Here is an 8180-nt window from a genome sequence, read left to right as displayed (position 1 = left end):
CCCTGTCCTGGGCAAGTTCACTGTGCTGGGCTGTAACACTGCTCCAGGGAAGCTGCCATTTCTGGAGACTGCTGACAGTGTGCTGCAGTATGAAAGTTCAGATGGGTAAAAGTCCTGTCTGGCCTTGACTAGCACTGCCCTCACCCTCCTTGGGGTCTTTCAAGCTATTTCTGAGGACTGCAGTGGTATTACTGCCCACAGGTGGGTTTAGTTCTTTGTCTCAGTCAATGGAGCACTGCAGAATTTGGAGCAGATGCCTCATTAGTGAGTAGGGAGTCGCACAGGTGTGATTTATCTTTGGAGAGCCCTTCAGGGATCAGGGCAAGGAGCAGCTAGACTAATAGAGGCAGGAACAATGCAGGCAAGGCCGTGTTACAGAACAGAGAAACAGAGAAATGGCAGCAGCTGAAACAACAATGAAATGAGACAGTATGGACAGGAGCTGGAAACCTGGTTGTCCCTGACCCCCACATTTGGGTTTCAGCTGGGAAAGAACCCCAGCCATTCAGAGAATCTGGAGCACATCCTCCTCACTAATCCATTTCTGAGTTTCTTTGCGTATCTCCTTTTCTAGACGAATTAATTTTGGGATGCAGTGGCTGTATAACATCCACTACATTCTAAAAAGCCAGCTATCGTGGAGCCAAATGCCAGGGAACAGCAGTGGCCCATTGCAGAGAGAAAGACATAATTCCAGCGTGGCTGAGCAGCGAGACACACAGGGACATCTCTCCAGAGAGCACATGGCTTCTCCTCCATCTGGCAGCACAAAAGAGGACAGGCCTGAATCCTCAAGACACAAAGATTACATTATGTAATGTGCACACTCGCTGCTGGCAGAGATGAATCTAAGTCAGAACGGTGCAATCCAGCCAGAGGCTGAGGCAGAGGGAGCTGCAGCCCTGCCCAAAGCTGGGGCTCCTGGGGTGAGCAGGGGGACTGCCTCTGATTCCTGCCTGTCTTCTTTAGTCTTTGTTTCTGGCAGCTGCATTAGCAAGAACATCATTGTCTGAGGTAAAAGAATCTGCCAAAAAATCTGCCAAAGAACTGTAAAATCTAAGCTAAGAATCAGGACGCTAAACACAACTTGTCCCGTGAGAGACAGTGAACTGGACTGCCTGGATTTATGGCCTACCTCTCCCTTTATTATCTTTCCATCACTTATAAAAGGTTCCAGAAACATGGCATGTCTCAATAGCCAAAGATGCCAACTATCAGTCTTCCAGCATATTGTGTTTGGACAGGCATGTGTCTGCCTCCAGAGGAAGCAGAAGCACTGACAGCTGGAGATTCTGTTTGCCTGAAGACTTGGTATTGCTCTTCAGGGTTTACTCCATGGGAGAGGAATAATCCGACAGCATTACAAAGGCATTATGGTTCTGACTGTAATCTCTGTGTTCAAATCCACCCCAGTGACTTGCATCTTGATTGCAAGCAGAGAACTTCCCTTTGTGATTGTCAGGAGGAGATGAGCAGATGGACCCAAGGTCGCTTTCTACAGTCAGATAGTTTGAAGGGGGAAATGCTGAAGTGTGATCCTGTAATAAAGCTACAGGAATGGGAAAGGAGGGTGGAACAAAAGAACAGTCCCCAAGAAGACGGGAAGATCTACCTGAAAGGAGGGGAAGGGGAGCAGGATAACAGAAGTGAGAGAATGGGCAGGAATAAAAGTAAAGCTCACTACACATTATAGCATGAAAGCAAAGGGCTCACCAGAGACAGGACTGGGCTGTGCCTACCTGAGCATGCAGTGAGCAGAATAGGTTACAGCTAGCATCACTGCAGGGGAGGGGAAGGTTTCCAGAGGAAGCAAGAGACCTTTGCACTCCAGTGCTCCATGAGGCCATGGGTCAGCGTGACTACAGCTCTGTGCTGTCAGCACTCGGCCATCAGAGCAGGACAGCACTGTGCACACAGAGGTGATGCCCCAACCTATTCCTTGCCTTCCAAATGACATAACATGGAGGAAGACACAACGGATGCTCTGCTGCCCAATGGGACAAATACAAGTGAGCTTCCTGTGTGAGCAGGTATGGCCAGGACCCAGAGAAGTGATTGGGCCTTCCCTGTTCCAGGCTTGCTAAAAATGAATACTCCTTTCTTGGCATTACTACTTACCCTGCTTGCTTCCCTCGTGCCACTTTTGAGTCTCCCAGTCTCCCAGTTCACACAGCTAGCAGCACAATCAATTAAGCTGGTTTAGCTGGCTTAACTTTGCAGTTTTATGTGCCTGCAGTTGGCAAATGTCCCCTCTTTCATGTCAGAAATCTCCATTGCCAAACCATGATCAGCTCTTTACAGTCACATCTGTGTAGAAGCACTGCTGTGCGAGTGGAGGTAAAGCACGAAGCAGGCAGGAAGCCCATTTAGGTGGAGGTCTGGGTACAAGTTCTAGAAGGAAATACTCTTGAAACCACTGAAGCAAGATTGATGTGGTTTCAGCAGTGACAGCAGTGCTCCTCTCTAATGGTCTCAAGGCAAAAATGACAGTGAGCCAAAGAGTAAACAGCAAAGGAATACTCAAGGAATAATCATTTTTCCACTTCCAGATGATCTGAGCTCTCCTAAGTAAGTGCAAACCTCTCCATGAGCCTATGCAGCTGTTTTGCAGTCACAATAAATGAGAGATGGAAGGCAATGATCTCTTTCTGAAGTAGGACCTGGACCACAGGATTGCAGCTGCTTATCATGGACAGGTGGGCTCCTCAGCTGTGTTGCACGGATCCCTGGTCATCGGGTAAAGTGCCTTTGCTATTTTTTCTGACTGAGATCATTACATTTTTATCATTTAAAAAATAAAAAGCTTCCTTATTAATAGCTTAAATAATTAGTTTGAGTGATAGGGACTGTCTGGGATATCCACAGTAAGGAAACAAGCAGCTCCCAGTTTTTAGGTTGTCTCATCTATTAACCTGGCTCAAAAAAGCACCCTAATGCATAGTAGAATTTGATTAATAACAGAGATTTATGAAACATCTTAATTATTTCCATATCTATAGCTTCTTCCACTTTCCAGCTCACTCAGAGCTGCATAACAAGGCTCCTAGAAGACTTTATGGAGTCTTTTCTAACGACATCACTCAGAACTGTCCATGACAGCAAGTCATACTCTTTCTAGTAAAGTCAAATACTTAGAAATATTTGAAATGTATTGCTAATTTCTAATGGCTCTGTGCATTAAAGTCATGAGGACTAACGACAGACCATGCAGATCAAACAGAGTCTTTTCTCGACGCTCCAGCTCTGAGGGACTCAAGTATGGATAAGGCTGTTACATAAGACAGGCTTCTGGATATCACTGAAGTGCTTTACAATCAAGGCGGAATATTAATAAAAGGCAAACTGAAAACCTCCAGCTATTAGAAGGATTAGGACTTTGCAGAGAGCTGCGGGAGCGCATACAACGTCAAAGCCATCTTCTTGGCTGTGATCAAATGCAGCAGAAAAGGATCTGGCAGCTTCTTGGAGGGAGGAGAGAAGATCTGCAGTATCATTAATAGTAATAATAATAATAGCAACTACAACTTCTACAGATTGCAATGCAGAGCAGCAGAAGACATGAAACAAGGAGAGGAGCCTGGAGCTTCTCTTGCTAGCAATGTGCACACTGACAGCAGGTGTCTCTGCAAACATGAAAAAGCATCTGCTCATTTACACCTATGCAGCTGCACTGGCTTTCCTCAGAAAAGCAAGAACTGAATTTGCACACAAGGCATTTGTTGCTCAGCTGCTACTACCTGAGCACTGGCCGAGAAGTGACATCACAGCTCTGAATGCTATTTAAATGAACTGTGTTTTGCTAGTTTTATTTTCTGGTGATTTTCTCTTCCAGGCAGTCCTAAGGGCTATTTCTGTTATGAGCCCCGGCCACTTCCCTGCAGCTCTCACAGGAATCATTACCTGCCACCTTTCAATCTGTCCTACAGAAATACCACCCTGTAATATATGGTAATCCAGCAAATAATATTGACTGCAGGTTGAATATTCTTCTTACTTTTGAGGAAAACTCCTTTAGGAAAAGCCTGGGGACTGAGCCCTCTGCAAATACAGCATTCCCACTCAATTCCTTTTATGTCTGGAGTGTGTTCCCCCCCAGGCCACAGCCATCACAACCATTACTTCAGGTGATTGAGATGCTCAGAAAACTAGATACAGCAAAAGCCTTTGTTCTGTTTAAGGAGAAACAGCAGGAAAAGCCTCGTTAATAAGGAATAACTTTTAAAGTATTTTGGGTGCAGAGGGATTAAGGAATGCCATATGATATTAGAAGTAAAAAGATGCCAAAGAGTGTTTGAATGGAAAAAAGCCAGGAAGATGCCCAGAAGAGCTGAAAGTCTGGAAATGCAGAATGCAACTGGGAAAATATTAAATTGTATGTGCTAGAAATCCATGTTTATCTGAAAGCCACATATGTCAGAAAAAAGGAAGGCAAATCAGAAGGAAGCTTTATGTTTTCATTATGCTTGATTTTGATCATTTTGAGACATTTGAAATGCTTAAGATGTTCCAGTCAACTCTGACTGTGAAAACCCCTTAAATATCTGTTTGCATTATGAGACAGAGCACTTGTTGGAAAAATGAAGTGCAGAAGGTTTTCAGATGAACGTAAAAAAGTAATGTAAAACTGAAGGGATGTGTGTGTGAGACTGAGTCTTACCTTCTCAAAGATTACTTAAGGAGATTTGTGCTGAAAATTCAAGTTTTTTCCCTCTAACATTTCAAAGCTGATAAAAGGCCAAAGAAGCAACACATGGCAATCATCCATTGCCAGAATTAAGCATAGGGTAGATCCAAACGCAATGAAAACACAAAATATACCAAGAAAGAGATCATATTCAGTACAAAGAGCAGAGCATATTAAGCACAGGGATAAAATCCTTGAACACTACGACAACCAGCACGGAACAAGAAGATGCTTGGCATATAGATGCAGGCAGCAGCTGGGCTTGTACAACACGGACAAAATCACTGTGTTGTGACCTCAGGTAAACTGTTCATAGGAAAAAACTTCAGTGCTGTAATAATAAATGAACATGCTACCGGCCTGAAAGAAGTGAGATGTTTATGAAGTTGGACAATGGCACACAAGTGAGTGTGATGCTAGAAGCAGTCTGATATGCAATTAAAAAATACAACAATCAGTAGGCAAAGGGTATTAAGGTAAAATTCAGAGATTACACTGATAAGCCTTTCACCATTAATGGATTACAGGGGCTAGATGTATGAGTAAATAGGAGACTGGAAAGCATCCAAGGATGGTGGCTAAAACCAGTGTTTGCAGGCCCAAAGGCACACCGAATGGCAGACCTGAGCAACTGACAGCGTGCATGCAAAGGTCAGTACTGCAGGAAATGGAAAGAAAGGCTTGATAAGGATTTTCCAGCTGAAAGATGCCAGCCCACACAGGAAAGAGTTACTGGTTTCAGAGTCACCAACTGAGTAAAAGAGGCAAGAGAAATGTGATGTGAGACTTTCCCAGTGGTACTGACACTGCATTCTGTCATTATAGATAACTTCGAGTCCCCATTATCCTCATTCCAACAGCACAGTGGAAACCAGTATTAAAATAATAGCTATGAGTTATGGATAAACACTGCTGCTAACATTGGTGTCATGTATTTCAATTTACTGTCCTTGGTTCAAAGGCTTGGAGGGTATTGACAAGATTAAAATAAACATACAATTAAAAACAAGAATGTGTTAGCTAGATTAAGAAAATAATTCCTGAATTTACAACTAAAAATTCAAGATGTGCTTTATGTATTACTTGGGGTATTCGCAGGGTAGGCTAATAACAATTAGAACATCACACTAACAAAACAGGGCATCTCACCTGTAAGCAACGTATTTAACAGAACAAAAACTGAGACTTAGCGTGACTACACTGAAAACAGTTGAAGTTTGTGGAGCGGGGATTGTATAAAAATAGGAAGAGATACATAAGACAGGAAAAACCAACGAGCAACAGCAGTATCCAGGATCCATGAGCTTTATGAGACTGACACAGCATGCAGTTATGATGGAAATCAGTAGCTCCAAACAAGTGTTCACAGGAATCTGTGGATACATGAGATTGTCCTAGAAGACAGCATGTGATGAAAAACACGCAGTACATTTCCATCTCCAGGAACTACAGTTTTTTCTTGCCTGAGCAAGTGACAACTTGGTAGCAGCTATAAATTGAAACAACCTAGTGGAGACATGTTCTCACTAAATGGCTCAGCACACCCAGCAGCAGTGGCTGTGTATGCTGAGAGACATCGTCAAGTTCACGCAGCACTGCAATCCTTCAGAACATAATGAAGATCTTCAGCACGCTAATTATGAGCATTGATTACAGCCGTACATAATAGAATTATTGCTTTGTTAATTTTTGCTGTGATGATGATTTGTCTTGGAAAGCATGGTGGGATTTTGAGCACTTCAGTACACAGCTTCTCAGATGCAGGAACTCCATGAAAGATGCCCGGCAGAAGCAGCAGGCAGTTCTGACTGACTACTGAGTACTGTGCAAACAGAGCCCTTGCAGAGTTCCCTGCAGTGATTTCTGCTGGTAAGAGAGGCTCAAAATTGTAATAAAAGCAATACATCTCCATTACAACAGCAGCATTATACACATGTTCAAACAATATGTCTGTGTTAAGGACCAGTGATTACCTGGATGCCACATCAGTCACTGACCCCATCCATGAGCCTGCAGAGCTGCTTCACTCCCAGCTAGAGCTGGGGAAGATGAAAGTTTTGTCACAGATATTCCTCCCGCCCCAGGATGCTCCTGGAAGCAGCTCTGGTCCTGTTATTTGAACCCCTATTTGCAGCAGAAACATTGATGTGGAACGCTGCACCCCTTTGGAACAGCAGATCTTTTACAGGCCCTCCTGTGACCAAGAGGCCAGAAGGACAGCAATGGGAGGAATCACCAGAAAGATAGCCCTAAATGGGTAAATGAAATACATTTCCCTCGGAGAGAAGGCTTATTGGAGTGTAACGAAAACAAGCCCCATCCCTCCTCCCCTGTGCACACACACACACCCTAGAGGCTTTTGCAAAGCTACAGGAACAGAAATAATTTTGTTTGAATCCATCAAGCATTAAAATCCGTTCGCTGAGGGACTGAAGTGAAAAATGAGCCGGAGACAGGAATTAGAAGCTCACCGCCTGGGCTGTCAAAAGGGATTTTCCCCAGATAGAAAACAAGCAATTGGAAATGCAGGGAGGTAAATCCCTTCCAGTCTCTGACATGTACGCAGACTCTTGGTTCCCCTTCCTGGCCCTCTCTGGGTTTGCGGAGCCAAACCTGGGCACCTCTCCCTGCGTGCTCTTCAGCCACAGCCCAATGTTGGGATCCCCTTCCACAGGTCTGCTCTGAGCACCAGGAGCCCCATGAGAGGCTGTGGTGAGACTCAGAAGAACCAGAGGTGCTGCACATGGTGTAATGAGAGCTCAGCAGGGCCTAAGGCACCAGAGCTCACCAAGGCAGCTGCTGAAGGGATCAACCAAGAGCCCTAAGAACCATTTTATCTACTCCGTACAGTTTTTGAAGAAAGAGACAAGTAGCACAGTTGTCATTACAATTATAATCACTGCACATCTTAGTTTGTTACTCAAAAAATGAACTTCAAGTCCCTGAAAAATGACCTTGTTCTCTCAAGACTGCTACAAACACCTCAGCACCAGCTATATTTTCTTTGAGGTTTCAGAGGCTTATTTGCAACCACAAGAACCAGAAGTCTGTTGTTTTTTTTTTCAAAATGAAAGAGATACAGAAAAATAAGGCAGAAGCGAGGGAGACTTGAGGTCACACTGCAGAGGTCACCTCCAGCCCAGACTATGTGATGAAGCACGCAGGGTACATCTCACATCCACAAGTCCTTACAGTCTTATAGCTGGGCTTTGAGAAAGAAGTGACTTTTACAGCACTGTTTGGTTTTATGCAGGGTAGACCTCCCCTTGAGTTGGCTGTGAAAACCGAAGGCAAGAATTATTTATAGTACAGTTTCTGCACGAAGATAATAAATACAACCCACTGTAGAAAAGGCCAATGTGCCCCTGGGTCTGCAGCTCAGTGATGCAGGACAGCCAAAAGTGAAAACACCAAGGAAACCTACAGATCTACTAAATTGCATTAATGAGATGCTGAGAAATTTATAGTCATCAAACTGTACTGCGGTTGTGTGCTG

Source organism: Lagopus muta, chromosome 17, assembly GCF_023343835.1.
Source record: "Lagopus muta isolate bLagMut1 chromosome 17, bLagMut1 primary, whole genome shotgun sequence".
Classification (NCBI taxonomy): Eukaryota; Metazoa; Chordata; class Aves; order Galliformes; family Phasianidae; genus Lagopus; species Lagopus muta.
The sequence above is the reverse complement of the archived record's forward strand: the minus strand, read 5'-3'. Positions refer to the sequence as shown.